General features: G+C 38.4%; 1 long non-coding RNA gene across 1 annotated transcript; it reads right to left on the reverse strand.

Moving 5' to 3' along the window:
- Positions 1–248: 248 nt before the first annotated feature.
- LOC136166217 (uncharacterized) lies at positions 249–17,663 on the reverse strand. Its single transcript, XR_010662863.1, has 3 exons — positions 17,571–17,663; positions 15,057–15,121; positions 249–439 (listed from the first exon to the last, which is right to left on the reverse strand). It is a non-coding gene; the product is annotated as an uncharacterized lncRNA (long non-coding RNA).
- Positions 17,664–17,857: the final 194 nt, after the last annotated feature.

A 17,857-nucleotide genomic window follows, 5' to 3' on the forward strand; every position in this document is an offset into this window, starting at 1 on the left:
AGTTCAGTGGCATTCTGCACTTTCATAATGTTACTCAATTATTTCCACTATCTAGTTCCAGAAAGTTATCATCAATCCAAAAGAAAACCCTAAGAAAATTAACACATCACTGTAATTCAGCTATACTTCAATAACAAAAAAATTAATTAAAACTCAAATAAACAAAAGGAAACCCTATACTTATTAAGCCGTAACTCTTTACTCACCCCTCGCCTCAGACTCTGGGAGTGACTAATGTCCTTTGTGTCTGTATGGATTTAACTTTTCTGGATATCTCATGTAAATGGAATCATAAAATACGTGGTCTTTTCCGTCTGATTCCTCTCATTTAGCATAATGTCTTCAAGTTTTATTCGTGTTGTAGCATGTATCAGTACTTCAATAGTTTTCATGGATGAACAATATTCCATTTTATACACACACCACAATGTCCATTCACCTGTTGATGGAAATGTGAGTTGTGTTTTTGCTGTTGTGAATACTGCTGCTGTGAATATTTTGTGCAGGCATTTATTTGAATATCTGTGTTCCATTCTTTTGGGTCTTTATCTAGGTGTAGAGTTACCGGGTCATGTGGCAACTCTGACAGACTGGATTCAGAGCAGCTGCACTGTGTGATATTCCCACCAGCCATGTACCGGCTTCCCAGGTGGCGCTTAGTGGTAGAGAACCCACCTGCCAATGCAGAGAGAAAAGAAACACGGGCTCCATCCCTGGGTGAACATCCCCTGGAGGCGGAAATGGAAACCCACTCTGGTATTCTTGCCTGGAGAATCCCATGGACAGAGGAGCCTTGTGGACTGCAGTCCATAGGGGCGCAGAGAGTCAGACACGACTGAGCTGACTCAGCACACATGCACGAGCAGTGTATGAAGGTTAAAATTTCTCTACACTCTTGCCAACGTATATTTTCACCTTTTTCCTCTTCTAATGGATATGAGTTGTTGTATCATTGTGATCCTAAGTTCCTAAATGACTGATGATATTTAGCTCTTTTGGTAAGTTTTTCAACAATTTGTATATCTCCTTTGGAAAAATATGCATTTAATTTTTTGCCCATTTTTAATTGGGTTGCTTGTCTTTTTGTTGGTAAGTTGTAAATATTATTTATATATTTTGGATACTAAAGACCCTGATAAGATATATGACTTGAAAATGTTTTCTACCAATTTCTGGTTGTCTGAAATCTCTTGATAGTGTCTTTTAATGAACAAAATAAATTTTGATGAAATCTGATTTATCTGTTATCTTTTGTTGCTTATGCTCTTTATGTATATCTAAGAAATCATTGCCAAGTCCAAGATCATGAAGATTTACCTGTTTTCCTCTAAGAGTTTTAGCTGTTAGTTTTAGGACTATGAAGTGTTTTGAGTTTATTTTTATATATGACATGAGGTAAACATACAACTTCATTCTTCTGCAAATGGATATACAGTAGTCCCAGAACCACTATTGAAAATACTCTCCCTTTCCTTATTGAATGTTCTTGGCACCCTTGTTAAAATTTAGTTGGCCATAGATAGTTCTCTCAAGTCTGTCTCATTGGTTTACAAGTTACCCTTATGCCAGTGCCATTTTTTAAAGTTAATTTTTATTGGAGTATACTTGCTTCACACTGTTATGCTAGCTTCTGCTGTAAGCAGAGTGAAACAGCCATATATATAAATATCTCTCCTCTTTTTTGAATTTCCTTCTCATTTAGGCCACCAGAGGACCTTAAGTAAAGTTCTCTGTGCTACACAGTAGGTTCTCATTAGTTATCTATTATATATATATATATATATATATATATATATATGTATATGTATATATATATTATAGCTGTGTATATGTGTCAGCCTCAGTCTCCTAATTCAGCCCGCCCTCCTCCCACTTGGTGTCCATGTTTGTTCTCTGTTTCTGCTTTGCAAATAAGTTCATCTGTATCATTTTTCTAGATTGCACATAGAAGCAACATTATTTGATATTTGTTTTTCTTTTTCTGACTTACTTCACTCTATATGACAGTTTCTAGGCCTGTCCACATCTCTGCAAATGGTACAATTTCACCCCTCCTTATAGTTGAGTAACATATGTATTCAATGGAATATTACTCAGCTGTTAAAAGGAACAAAATTTGAGTGACTGAGCACACACACATGCCACATCCTGTTTATCCTATCCCTCTTCTGATGGACATTTACGTTGCTTTTGTAACCTAAATGGCTATTGTAAATATTGCTGCAGTGAACATTGGGGTACATGTATCTTTTTGAACTATATTTTTCTCTGGGAAAATGCCCAGGACTGGTATTGCTGGGTCATATGGTAGTTCTATTTTTTTTAGTTTTTCAAGGAATCCCTATAGTGTTCTCCATAGTGGCTAGACCAATTTATATTACCATCAACAGTGTAAGTGGATTCTCTTTTCTCCACACCCTCTCTAGCATTTGTTTGCAGATTTTTTGATGATGGCCATTCTGACTGGTGTGAAGCTACAAAACTACAAAGTTCATTGTAGTTTTGATTTGCATTTCTTTGATAATTAGTTATGATGAGCATCATTTCATGTGTTTGTTGGCCATCTATGTCTTCTTTGGAGAAATGTCTATTTAGGCCTTCTGTCCATTTTTTGATTAGGTTATTTGTTTGTTTTTTGTGTTTTTGAGCTTCCCTGGTGGCTCAGAGGGTAAAACGTCTACCTGCAATGCAGGAGACCCGAGTTCGATCCCTGGGTCGGGATCGATCCAGAAATGGAAATGGAAATGGAAAGAAACCCTGTCCAGTATTCTTGCCTGGAAAATTCCATGGACAGAGGAGCCTGGTGGGCTACAGTCCATGGAATCGTAAAGAGTTGGACGTGACTGAGCGACTTCACTATCACTATATTGAACATGAGCTATTTGTATGTTTTGGAGATTAACCCCTTGTTAGTTATTCATTTGCAAATATTTTATCCCATTCTGAGGGTGTCTTTTTGTCTTATTTATGGCTTCCTTTGCTGTGCTTTTAAATTAAATTAGGTCCCATTTGTTGTTTTTTTTTTAGCTTGTTTGTTTTTATTTTCATTACTATAGGAGATGGGTCAAAATATCTCACTGTGATTTATGCCACAGAGTGTTCTGCCTATGCTTTCCTCTAAGAGTTTTATAGAATTCTTACATTTAGGAGTAAAACAGCCTTACATTTAGCTATTTAATCCATTTTGAGTTTATTTTTGTGTATAGTGTTAGGGAGAGTTCTAATTTCGTTCTTTTACATGTACCTGTCCAGTTTTCCCAGCACCACTTATTGAAGAGACTGTCTTTTCTCCATTGTATATTGTTGTCTCCTTTATCAAAGATAAGGTGCCCATAGGCATGTGGGTTTATCTCTTGGCTTGCTATCTTGTTCCATTGACTTATATCTTTGCTTTTGTTTCACTACCATATTGTCTTGATTACTGTAGCTTTGTAGTATATTCCTAAGTCAGGGAGCTGATTCCTCCAGCTCCATTTTTCTTTCTCAAGATTGCTTTGGCTATTCAGTGTCTTTTGTGTTTCCATACAAACTGTAAAACTTCTTGTTCTAATTCTGTAAAAGATACCATTGGTAATTTGATAGGGATTGTATTGAATCTGTAGATTGCTTTGGGTAGTATAGTCATTTTTACAATAGTGATTTTTTTCTATCCAAGAACATGGTATATCTTTCTATCTGTTTGTGTCATTTTTTAAAAAATTTCTTTCATCAGTATCTTATAGTTTTCTAAACCTGTTAGTAAGTGCAAGCTCAGTCAGCTCACTGCATGGCAGACAACTTAACTGAGAGGTGATATGTTGAGGCAAGGAATACAATGTTACTCAGAGAGCTGGCTGGCTGAGAAGATGGCAGACTAATGTCTCAAAACAAACATATCATAGGGGTCTGGATGCCAGATTCTTTCATAAAACAGAGAGGGGGAGGAGTTGAAGGGGTAAAGACCATTATTTTGCAAACATCTTCTGGAATGGCCAACCTCAGGAATGGGATGTGTTACCCCTTCAAGTAAAGAGCCAGCATTCCCTGAGGCAGGTCATTATGTATAATTACAATAGCAAAAGCAATGAGAAACCAAAGTTAAAGTGAATGAAACAGATCCATTATTGAGTCAGAATTGGCTCTTCCCTGCAAGAAGTACAAGTGTTTTACCTCCTTAGGTAGGTTTATTCCTAGGAATAAACTATCTAGGAATAAATGAAACTGCAGTGGTAAATGGAATTGGTCCCTAATTTCTCTTTCTGATCTTTCATTGTTAGTCTATAGGAATGCAAGAGACTTCTGTGCATTAGTTTTGTGTCCTGCTATCTCTAGTGGAAGAGGAAATTGTAGCAGACTGGGATGCACATGCACTCTCCAGGGAAGTTGGCCCTGGACCTGCACTTGCTCATAGGGCCCTTAGTGGAAGCAGCAACAACAGTCTACACTGGCCTCTGGGATCCAAGATGATAGTCACAGATCATGACACTGTAGGCAGTGTCCTGCAGCCCATGAGCACACAGAGAAAGAAGCTCCTATGGCAAGTCCACCCCTCTCCTCCTACCGTCCCGAACAATGGTCCCTTGCCTCTCTGATAGGCCCAGGCTTCTTCCCAGACTCCCACATTTGTGGTACACTACACCTAGCACCCGTGGGCTATCTTCACGCAGCCAACCCCAGGCCTCTCCCTGGGTCTGGCCTCCGAAACCAAGCCTAGCCACAGCCCCCACCACCCCTCTGGACAAGCATCACAGGCACAGGGCCTCCGTGCGAGTCTCTCTCCACGCTGCCCTCTGCTGCGGCACTCTTCTTCCAGCTCTCCCCTTTTCCAAAGCCCCCTCTCTGACCCCGCCAGTGAGGGGGCTTCCCAGCATATGGAAACCTTTCCTCCTTCACAGCTCCCTCCCAGAGCCACAGGTCCCGTCCTGATTCCTCTCATTGTTCCCCTTCCTTTTTCTTTTGACCTACTCAGTTACTCAGAGATTGTCTTGCCTTTTTGGAAGTCTGAGGTCTTGTGCCGGCACTCAGTAGATGTTTGGTGAGAGGCGTTTCATATGTGGATGTATTTTTGATACATCTGTGGGAAGAAGGTGAGCTCCATATCCTGCTACTCCACCATCTTGATCTCCTCTTCCAATGCCATTATTTTGATTACTATGGCTTTGTAGTTAGTTTTGCAGTCAGGAAGTATGATTGCCTTGACTTTTCAGAGTCCCTGGCAGTCCCATGGTAACTTTATAATCAGGTTTCCCTTTCTGCAATATATGGTCATTGGATTTTCATAGAGATTTCATTGATTCTATATGTCACTTTGAGGTGTGCTACCATCTTAACAAAATTAAATCTTACAATTCATGAACATGAGAAATCTTTACATTTATTTAAGCTTTTTCTATTTTAAAGCAAGTTTCATTGTTTTCGAAGTGCAAGTTTTCTTCATTAAAATTATTACTAAGTATTTTATTCTTTTTGATGCTATTATAAATGGAATTGTTTGCTAAATTTTGTTATTGTTCACTGATAATGTATAGATATACAAACAATATTTTTGTGTGGATATTATATCCTCTAACTTTCCTGAATTTGCTTATTCCTTTATCAGTTATATTGTGCATTCTTTAAGATTTTACATACAAAAGATCCGGTTATCTGAGAATATATTTAGTTATTTATTCTATTACCATGTGGATGCCTTTTAGTATTTTCCTGGCCTAATTACTCTAGCTATAACTTTCAGTACAGTGTTCAATAGAAGTGTAAAAATGAAATCATTTTCTTTTTTCTCATTAAGGGAAAAGCTTTCAGTATTTCACCATTGACAGTTATGCTAGATGTGGGTTATTCATAAGTGCCCTTTATCTTGTTGAGTAAGATCCTTCTATTTCTAGACTGCTGAATGTTATCATCATGAAATGGGATTCCTGGGTGGCGCTAGTGGTCAAGAATCCACCTGCCAGTGCAGGAGATGCAAGGACATGGGTTTGATCTCTGGGACAGGAGATCCCCTGGAGTAGGAAATAGCACCCTAAGCAAGCATTGGTGACTGGAAAATCAGATGGCTGAGGAGCCTAGTGGGCTATAGTCCAAGGGGTTATGAATAGTTGGATGCAGATGAGTACATCATCATCAAATGGACTAGATCTTGATTCTAGCTCGTGCTTCATCCAACACAGCATTTCCCATGATGTACTCTTCATAGAAATAAGCAGGGTGACAATATACAACCTTGATGTACTCCTTTCTCCAATTTGGAATCAGTCCACTGTTCCATGTCCAGTTCTAACTGTTGCTTCTTGACCTGCATATAGATTTCTCAAGAGGCGGGTCAGGTGGTCTGGTATTCCCATCTCTTGAAGAATTTTCAACAGTTTGTTGTGGTCCACACTGTCAAAGGCTTTGGCATAGTCAATAAAGCAGAATTAGGTGTTTTTCTGGAACTCTCTTGCATTTTTGATGATCCAACAGATGTTGGCAATTTGATCTCTGGTTCCTCTGCCTTTTCTAAATCCAACTTGAATATCTGGAAGTTCACTAGGCTCCTATAAAGAAAAAAAAAAAAAAAAAAAAACATACTGTTGAAACCTGGCTTGGAGAACTTTGAGCATTACTTTGCTAGCATGAGAGATGAGATGAGTGCAATTGTGTGGTAGTTTGAACATTCTTTGGCATTGCCTTTCTTTGGGATTGTAATGAAAGCTGACATTTTCCAGTCCTTTGACCACAGCTGAATTTTCCAAATTTGCTGGCATATTGAGTGCAGCACTTTCACAGCATTATCTTTTAGGACTTGAAATAGCTCAACTGGAATTCTGTCACCTCCACTCTTTGTTCATAGTGATGCTTCCTAAGGCCCATTTGACTTTGCATTCCCGGATGTCTGGCTCTAGGTAAGTAATTACACCATCGTGGTTATCTTGGTCATTAAGATATATAGATATAGATATATAGATATATATTTTTGGGGGGTATAGTTCAGTGTATTTTTTCCACCTCTTCTTAATATCTTCTATTTCTGCTAGATCCATACCATTTCTGTCTTTTATTGTGCCAATCTTTGCATGAAATGTTCTCTTGGTATCTCTAATTTTCTTGAAGAGATCTCTAGCCTTTGTTTTCCTCTATTGTTTTCCTCTATTTCTTTGCATTGATCACTGAGGAAGTCTTTCTTATCTCTCCTTGCTTTTCTTTGGAACTCTGCATTCAAATGGGTATATCTTTCCTTCTCTCCTTTCCCTTTTGCTTCTCTTCTTTTCTCAGCTATTTTTAAGGCCTCCTTAGACAGCCATTTTGCCTTTTTGCATTTCTTTTTCTTGGGGATAGTCTTGATCAACACCTCCTGTACAATGTCACAAACCTCCATCCATAGTTCTTCAGGAACTCTGTCTATCAGATCTAATCCCTTGAATCTGTCACTTTCACTGTATAACTTTAGGAGATTTGATTTAGGTCATACCTGAATGGTCTCGTGGTTTTCCCTACTTTGTTCAATTTAAGTCTGAATTTGGCAATAAGGAGTTCATGATCTATCTGAGCCACAGTCAGCTCCTGGTCTTGTTTTTGCTGACTGTGTAGAACTTCTCCATCTTTGGCTGCAGAGAATATAATCAATCTGATTTCAGTATTGACCATCTGGTGATGTCCACATGTAGAGTCATCTCTTGCGTTATTGGAAGAGGATGTTTACTGTGTATGACTAGTGCGTTCTCTTGGCAAAACTCTGTTAGCCTTTGACCTGCTTCATTTTGTACTCCAAGGCCCTCTTGCCTGTTACTCTAGGTATCTCTTGACTTCCTACTTTTGTATTCCAGTCCCTTATGTATGGATGTGAGAGTTGGACTGTGAAGAAAGCTGAGCGTTGAAAAATTGATGCTTTTGAGCTGTGGTGTTGGAGAAGACTCTTGAGAGTCCCTTGGACTGCAAGGAGATCCAGCCAGTCCATCCTAAAGTAGATCAGTCTTGGGTGTTCATTGGAAGGACTGATGTTGAAGCTGAAACTCCAATAATTTGGCCACCTGCTGCAAAGAGCCGACTCATTGGAAAAGACCCTGATGCTGGGTAAGATTGAGGGCAGGAGGAAAAAGGGATGGCAGAGGATGAGATGGTTGGATGGCATCACCAACTCAGTGGACATGAGTTTTAGCAAGCTCCAGGAGATGGTGAAGGACAGGGAAGCCAGATGTGCTGCAGTCCATGGGGTCACAAAGAGTCAGACTGACTAAGCGACTGAACAACAATGCCAAAACACTCAACCTCATTTTGATAAAAAAGAAAAAAACCTAAGAAAGCTGCATCTTGCAGACACATTATTTAAAGTCAAATCATAGATACATCAATTATACACACTTCAATTTTTTACTACAGCCCCTCTCTTATGAAAAAATATCTAACTTACTACTTAAGGAATAGACAGGATAAAGTAATTTCCCAAAGTTTAGGTCAATTCAAGCTTGGTTAAATTATCATTATTTACTGGTTCTTTGCTACCTATTCTCAAAGCAGCCCACTGTCTTTCTCTAGTCAATTTCTAAGTCCTCTGACCTATTTGACATGTACAGAATCTGCTTTCCATCTGCTCATCTTAATACCCCTAATGTTTAATTCTTATTCTTTAACCTAATGCCACCTCAGTTCTTTCATCTCTTGGAAAAAACTTTTTTGATAATTGAATCAAAGTGGCTATTTTCACCTGGTTGCTCCAAGTTTTGTTCATGCTTACTGCCATACCCTGAACCTAACCCTAGATACTCCGTTCTAGATTTGCCTGGCATCAGGATGTCTTCCACTGCTACCAAAGCAGAAAGTAAAGAGGGAGAATAGGTAAAACACGACACTGCATCGGTAGAACCAGATTACACTCCCTATTACCGTTAATTTCAAGACTCTTAAACAATGTCTTTCATCCTCTGTTAAGTGGGAACAATGAGGATGACATCAGAGGACTATGACATTAAGAGGATATGAGCAAAAATACTCTATAAAACCCAACATACTGCCATTATAAAATATGCTAATTTTGAAAATATCTTATTTTTTTTTTTTGCTTATTAGAACATGTATATTGGTCTTTTCTTTTTTTTTTTTTTTTTATTAGTTGGAGGCTAATTGCTTCACAACATTTCAGTGGGTTTTGTCATGCATCGACATGAATCAGCCATAGAGTTACACATATTCCCCATCCCGATCCCCCCTCCCACCTCCCTCTCCACCCGATTCCTCTGGGTCCTCCCAGTGCACCAGGCCTGAGCACTTGTCTCATGCATCCCACCTGGGCTGGTGATCTGTTTCACCATAGATAATATACATGCTGTTCTTTCGAAACATCCCACCCTCACCTTCTCCCACAGAGTTCAAAAGTATGTTCTGTACTTCTGTGTCTCTTTTCTGTTTTGCATATAAGGTTATCGTTACCATCTTTCTAAAGTCCATATAGACGTCTTAGTATGCTGTAATGTTCTTTATCTTTCTGGCTTACTTCACTCTGTATAATGGTCTCCAGTTTCATCCATCTCATTAGAACTGATTCAAATGAATTCTTTTTAATGGCTGAGTAATATTCCATGGTGTATATATACCACAGCTTCCTTATACATTCATCTGCTGATGGGCATCTAGGTTGCTTCCATGTCCTGGCTATTATAAACAGTGCTGCGATGAACATTGGGGTCCACGTGTCTCTTTAAGGTCTGGTTTCCTCAGTGTGTATGCCCAGAAGTGGTATTGCTGGGTCATATGGCAATTCTATTTCCAGTTTTTAAGGAATCTCCACACTGTTTTCCATAGTGGCAGTACTAGTTTGCATTCCCACCAACAGTGTAAGAGGGTTCCCTTTTCTCCACACCCTCTCCAGCATTTATTGCTTGCAGACTTTTGGATAGCAGCCATCCTGACTGGCGTGTAATGGTACCTCATTGTGGTTTTGATTTGCATTTCTCTAATAATGACTGATGTTGAGCATCTTTTCATGTGTTTGTTAGCCATCTGTATGTCTTCTTTGGAGAAATGTCTGTTTAGTTCTTTGGCCCATTTTTTGATTGGCTCATTTATTTTTCTGGAATTGAGCTTCAGGAGTTGCTTGTATATTTTTGAGATTAATCCTTTGTCTGTTTCTTCATTTGCTATTATTTTCTCCCACTCTGAGGGCTGTCTTTTCACCTTACTTATAGTTTCCTTTGTTGTGAAAAAGCTTTTAAGTTTCATTAGATCCCATTTGTTTAGTTTTGCTTTTATTTCCAATATTCTGGGAGGTGGGTCATAGAGGATCTTGCTATGATTTATGTCGGAGAGTGTCTGGCCTATGTTCTCCTCTAGGAGATTTATAGTTTCTGGCCTTACATTTAGATCTTTAATCCATTTTGAGTTTATTTTTGTGTATGGTGTTAGAAAGTGTTCTAGTTTCATTCTTTTACAAGTGGTTGACCAGTTTTCCCAGCACCACTTGTTAAAGAGGTTGTCTTTTTTCCATTGTATATCCTTGCCTCCTTTGTCAAAGGTAAGTTGTCCATAGGTTCGTGGATTTATCTCTGGGCTTTCTATTCTGTTCCATTGATCTATATTTCTGTCTTTGTGCCAGTACCATACTGTCTTGATGACTGTGGCTTTGTAGTAGAGTCTGAAGTCAGGCAGGTTGATTCCTCCAGTTCCATTCTTCTTTCTCAAGATTACTTTGGCTATTTGAGGTTTTTTTGTATTTCCATACAAATTGTGAAATTATTTGTTCTAGTTCTGTGAAAAATACCGTTGGTAGCTTGATAGGGATTGCATTGAATCTATAGATTGCTTTGGGTAGAATAGCCATTTTGACAATATTGATTCTTCCAATCCATGAACATGGTATGTTTCTCCATCTGTTTGTGTCCTCTTTGATTTCTTTCATCAGTGTTTTATAGTTTTCTATGTATAGGTCTTTTGTTTCTTTAGGTAGATATACTCCTAAGTATTTTATTCTTTTTGTTGCAATGGTGAATGGTATTGTTTTCTTAATTTCTCTTTCTGTTTTTTCATTGTTAGTATATAGGAATGCAAGGGATTTCTGTGTGTTAATTTTATATCCTGCAACTTTACTATATTCATTGATTAGCTCTAGTAATTGAAAATATCTTTTTAACATTCTGAGATATAGCACTGATATCTTTCTCCTTTAGAAACCGTATTTAAAGTGATGGTTAAGAATACTCAGCATGGGGCTATTATCACTAAATTTTGAGTGTGTAATCAATTTTATAGGTTTTGTGAATTCTCTAGAGTAGCAGTCCTCAACCTTTGTGGCCCCTGGGACTGGTTTCATGGTAGACAATTCTTCCGTGGACTGGAGTCAGGGAGATGGTCTTGGTTTGGTCTGCCACTCCCCTCCTGCTGTGCATCCTGGTTCCTACCAGGCCACAGACCACTATCAGCCCACAGCCCTGGGGCTGGGGACCCCTGTTCTAGGTGTATACCCAAGAGAAACTCACACACATGCAGAACAAAAGACATGGCTGAAACTGGTCATAGAAGTACTGTATGTAATAGCATACAATGCAAATATCTATAGACCAAAGAATGGGTAAAAAAACAATGACATTCATATAACTGAGTACAATATATGAGTTATAGTGAATAAACTTCAGCTACATGGACAAATCTCAATGAACTCAGGCTAAGTGTGTTGAAGGAATATATATTATTAAACAATTGTATTTGTAAAAAATTCAAAAACAGTAAAAGCTAAAAATGACAATTTTAACATATATATGTGTGGTAAAACTATAGAGTATCAAGATAATGGTAAATACAAAATATAGGATAGTGGTTACTTTGGTGGTGCAGGTAGGAAAGAGTATCAGATGAGGAAGAGCAAATGAATGGTGGCAAAGGTAATTTTCAGTTCTTAATTTCTGAAGCTGGATGGTGAATATAATGGTGTATATTAATAAACTTTCAACTATGCATACTATTTTATAATGAACATTTCTAAGAGTCCTAAAGCCAACAGCTAAAATTCAGTAACCTTATTCATTAAGGAGAGTGGCTGGCAAAATATTCCTGTTCTGGTTTCATGCATTTCTCTTGGTGATGATAAGACAGCTTTATCAATGTTATCTGAGCTATTCCTTAATCCATAAATCTTCCCATTTACTCTATTTTTGGAGCCTATTAAAGAAGGATTGGAGTCCTTGAAATAGTTATTTTGAATACATATTAAATTTCTCTTAATATTGTCATGTCCTGGGGATTGAGATACACTGGGTGATGTTGGACAAATGAGCATTTATGTTTCAGTTTTCTCAAATATCTTTTTGATAGTTATATCCCATTGACTTCCTGATGTGCTGTGCTTAGTCGCTCAGTCGTGTCGGACTCTTTGTGACCCCGTGGACTGTAACCCGCCAGACTCCTCTGTCCATGGGGATTCTCCCGGGGAGAATACTGGAGTGGGTTCAAGCCCACTTGACCTAGGGATCAAGCCCAAGTCTCCTTGGGCATATTGCAGGCATATTCTTTACTGTCTGAACCACCAGGGAAGCCCGACTTTCTGATAGCCAAGTCTATTCCTCTATTTTTTCTTAAGATAGAAAACATGGGAACACACATACTAGATAACTGTGGTCCAGGAGATGTCATCATCATGGCATCCATAGAACGTTCCAGCTACCTTGGAGTGGAAGCATACTCACAGACCAGGAAGTCAATCACCTTGCCACCTCTGTCAAAAATCGTCAGTATCCAAAAGGGAAGCATGCCCAACTCCATAGTGAAAACGAAAGTGAGAGTCACTCAGTGGTGTCCAGCCCTTTGCGACCCCACAGACTATACAGTTCATGGAATTCTCCATGTCAGAATACTGGAGTGGGTAGCCTTTCCCTTCTCTAGGGGATCTTCCCAACCCATGAGAGACTTTTATTCTGGGGCTGGAGGTAGAGAACCTTGTGTTCTTTTTGTCTTTCCTTTTTGTTCAATATCCAGTAATGGGCTTCTCTGGTTGCTCAGACAGTAAAGAATCCGCCTGCAATATGGGAGACCTGGGTTTGATCCACGGGTCCAGAAGATCCCCTGAAGAAGGGAATGGCTACCCACTCCAGTATTCCTGCCTGGAGAATCCCATGGACAGAGGAGCCTGGCAGGCTGCAGTCCATGGGGTCACAAAGGGTCAGACATGACTGAGCAACTAGCACTTTTGTTCAATATGCAATAAATGAACTTTTTCCTTCAAGAGCCTAGTAGTTTCTGACGCTTAATTTAATATTAGGTGAATTAGAGACAACTTAGAGACAAATGGACCAGGTTGCCTATAAATTATTGAAGCAAACTCATATAATCTGTTCTACCAAAACCCTTCTAGGAGTGTCTTAGAATAAATCAGATGTATTTGTGTTCTCCTGCCCACTCTCAGAACACAAGGCACCATTCCAGAATCAAATTTTGAAGTCCTGGGTGGATGTCCTATTTCTTTCCTAAACATTATTAAAACATTTTAGTTTGTTGAAAACAAAGAATATTACTCTTCCTGCACAGCTTTACCCTACCTTAACTCTCTCTGTAGATTTTAATAAGTAATTAATCTCTGGACACTTTTTTTTTTTTTACGAAAATTAAAGACAGTAGTTGAACTATGATACTCTTATGTTTTCAGTTAAATAGAATCCTCCACTTGATTTTAAAGGGACTAATGTCAAATTTAATGTTGCTTTCTTTATTAGCAAATTTGTTTTTTGATAGAGTATATTTCTTCTATGATAGGGTATTTGAAAAACATGCTGCTGGTTTTCTTTCTAAAACCTTTGGCTAACATTAGCTCAAACTACTTTTATTTTGCCCTTGAGATAGACTCGCTTAAATATTACTTTTCTTACTAACCTCAAGTGCCTGACACAGTATATTACTTTTTGAGTCACTGTCCTTCTTTTCATTTTCAATATTTTCTTAGCCATAACTTTAAGAAAAGGCTTTTGTAAAGCCATATTGAATACTGCTAGCTCTTTATTTTCTTTTCTGTGAAAATTGTAACATATTGTAGTTCAATTATAGGGCTCTTACTCTCTACCCTAGAGACTAAGATTTGACTTGATTCCCATCTGTATTCATTTTCTTTTTTTCCTCTTTTAATTCTAGGTTCTCTTTGTTTAAAACTGTGGGTGCCCAGTTTAAAAAAAAATCCATTGTGGTTAATTTCTTTTTGTCTAATTCCAATACAGCTCTGATATTTTTTCCTTACCTATTGCCTATAACATCATTAGCAATACTGTCAGGCCAGAACATCTTGAGAAAAAGGAAACCAAAATGAATAACTCCACTGTCTTTAAGTGTTTTGAAACCATGTGGATGGTTCCACTTGCTTCCTAAAAACCAAAAACATCAGTGATCATATTTTTTGCACAAAAATAGATTTTTCTTAATTTTAAAAAGTGAAAAAAGTGAAAGTGTAGTTGCTCAGTTGTGCTCACTCTTTGTGACCCCATGGACTATATAACCCACCAGGCTCCTCTGTCTATGGAATTCTCTAGGCGAGAACACTGGAGTTCCATTCCATTCTCCAGGGGATCTTCCCAACCCAGGGATCGAACCCAGGTCTCCTGCACTGCAGGCAAATTCTTTACCATCTGAGCCACCAAGTAAGCCAGTTTTGAAGAGTAATACAAGTTAAGTGTTAACAACAAAATACATTAGAACACATTCTCTAAAAATTGTTCATTTCCTAGGAACTTATAGTCTAAGATCAACACATGCAAGATAGAAGGCTATTCACATTTCATGTATAAGCAAGTTTTTACCACATGTATTAATTTTCTTCTAACTTCAATGCTCATATGTAAAGAGTGTCCATCTCACTGTTGTCTTAAATGGACTTGATCTCCCAATCTCTAGGAGATAGGAAGTTCCATCTCCTAGAAATCTGAGAAGTAAAAATGATAGTAAAAGAAATGATAATAATATACTAATAATAGTGGTTAATGTCATTAAGTCCTTGCTATGTGGCTGAAACTAGCACTCTGTGTACATTGCATTACTTTATCCTCACAACAAGTTCTAAAGATATGTATGTGTCCGTTGTGTTACAGATAAGAAAACTGAGGCTTGGAGGGGTATTTTTGATGATCACTTACACAGTGTTAAAGGTGAAATTCTATCCAGATTTTTGTCCCAGAAAACAAACAATGAATCCTCTTACCTGGAAAGAGGGAGGAAAAAGACTGTATCTTAAAAAAAGGCAATGGCAGAAAATATATAGATATAAAATTAAAAGAACAATAAAATATGAATTTATATAAACAAAATGAATCTATACAGACAAAATATGGAAAAGTTGGTTATTTTTTCATTTTTCACAACTCTTAGAAATGATACTTTAGGTGTCATTAATTTGTGTGGTTATTAAAGATATAAACTTTAATAGTACATGAGAGTGTTGATTAAATGGAACTCTTCAGTGTAATTGGTACGAGCATATACAAGCTTTCGTAACAACACAAAATTTTCTTGGTACCTTTTTCATTTATTCTTTCTATGGTCTACAGCAGACAGCCATGTTTGCACTTAATGAATTTCTAGTTTCTAAAGTCCCTAATTCCCACTCTTGCCATAAGACACACTTTGCTCCTCAGTGCCCCAATCCAATTTAATTTCTATTCTGATCCCATAGCCTAAAATAGATGGCAAAGGGAACATTAAAGTAGTAAATAGATGAGTCCATTGAAAAAGGAGTAAAGAAAATGATGACAAGATCTCAGAGCAAAAATGTGAAGCAGAAAAATGATCAAGGATGTTTTTTAAGCAAAGAAAGATGAAGGAGAACATTGAACAAAATAAACACAGTTTTAAAATAGCAAATATACATATGTATATATTTAAATACTGTATGACCAGGGAATGAGTTCAATCTTAGTAGCATAAGACATAGGCATTCTAGATTTTAAAAGTACCTGAGAAACTGGTTAGAGACAAAAGACAATTGACCTGATCTTTCTTTAAATGGAGGTGAGCCTGCTATAAAGTCAAAGATGATATATACCCTGTGCAACAGAATAGCATGGTATGTGAACCCAGGTGGAGGTCTTTAGCTCCTTCCCAGAGCCTGGGAAGACATAAGAATAAGGGAAAGGATAAAAATCTTAGTTCTGTTTCTGTAAAAATTACAGTGTATTAATATCCAGTATGGAAGTGGAGTCTTCCTAATATTCATGATCAGAAATGCTATTTATTCTGAAGTGAATCATAGTGTACCTGTAATATCCATGTTTTATGTTAGCCAGCTAACCAGGAAGGTTAGTCCCTTCCTTCTGTAAGGAACTTTGGGATGCAAACATGTAACACCATTCATGTTGTCTAGGATTCTGACCACTGAGAGAGGGTTGATTATTGGATAGGATGTGAAGTAGACAGGAAGAGAAATTGGCTAATATATTAATGATAGAATCAGAGTCTGCAACAGATAACTAATATGGAATCATGTTCTACTTACTAATTGCTTCTAAAATAAATTTACTTATTTCCACATGAAGCTATTGGACATGACTTTTAAAAACATGCAACTTTTAATTATTGGAATCTAGAGAGTGTGCCAAGAGTATTTTTTAAAATAAAGATCTTTATTAGGTAGGTAATATGATTATTTTGTATGAGGACATTTATTGGAAAGCAGTGTTAGACTGGTAATTGATTCTTCTTTTTCTCCTTCTCTTCCACCCTCCTCCTCCTCATTCTTTTTCTGCTTCATCAAATACTTGAGTTGATTTTAAACTAACATCTATTATCTTTCTCTAGCTATGAAATTACTGTTAAGATTTGAGGAATTTTTTTAAAAAACATGAGGTAAATATTTACGTATAGTTACAATTTGGGGGAATACACAAGTATTTGTTATTAAAATGATTAATTTGTATCAAGTTGTCTTCTTTTCCCCTAAACTTAGGACAAGGATCCTAAACATTACATAAATTGCAGAGATTTAATTAAAAACTTGAAGAAATGTGTTACTGTTAATTGAATTCTTGATACAGTTACCTTTGCAAACCAGTGTTAATGAAACTCCAGTTCAAAGTGGATGGGTTTGGGGAATTAAAATAGCTATTTATTTCCTTAACTGAGATGCCTTGCTAATCTTCTCAGTAAAATAAAGCACCCAATTAGGAGAGTTCTCAATTGGAGCCATTGACAAAAGTTTACACAAATTGCACACATTTCTAAGCAAAACAAGTCAGGGGCTCAAAGGCCAGTAAACAAGGTCAGTGGGTGAGAGAGGGAGACGCTTCTCTGCGTTCCAGAAGCCTTGCACCTGTGGAGCAGAGACAGGACCCGGTCTTACCGGAGCCAGGTTCCCTCCGCCCCTCGCCTCGCTGGCTGTCCCTGCCCCCTGTCGCTGAATCTCCCAGTTTGGCTTCTCCGTATTACCAAGCTATAAATTGCCCTAGAGCTTAGAGGCAATCAGGTCAGCACTGCTCTCACATGGGAAAAGCTTCTTACTTCCGAGCAGAATCGTTCAGGGGAGAGAGAGGAAGGAGGGGGAGCACCCACGCTTCAGTCGTCACGGCGCTGGCAGCGGGGTGGAGGGATGGGGGTGGGGGACTGGCAGAAAGAGCATCCCCAACATCGTCGCACTTGACCTAAGTCTGCAAACTTACTGGGCGCCGCAGTGGAAACTCCCAGTGCGCTCTCTGCCCGGCAGCCCCCGCTGCAGGGTGGAGTCGCTTCCCGGCCCCACCTATGGGAAGGAGCTTCCCTTGCCGGCATTCCGGCATCTCCCAAGCACCGCACCCTGGATTCAAGAAAAGTCTCCAGGCGTCTAGCAAGGCTCCGATTATTCCTACCGCGCTTCCACCCCGAACCCACACAATGGTATTAACAGCCTCCAGGGGCCCAGAGGGCCAGCTTCCTCTGGCTCAGGGTGAGGACTCTCCGGCGGACTCCT

This window comes from Muntiacus reevesi, chromosome 4 (assembly GCF_963930625.1).
Source record: "Muntiacus reevesi chromosome 4, mMunRee1.1, whole genome shotgun sequence".
NCBI lineage: Eukaryota > Metazoa > Chordata > Mammalia > Artiodactyla > Cervidae > Muntiacus > Muntiacus reevesi.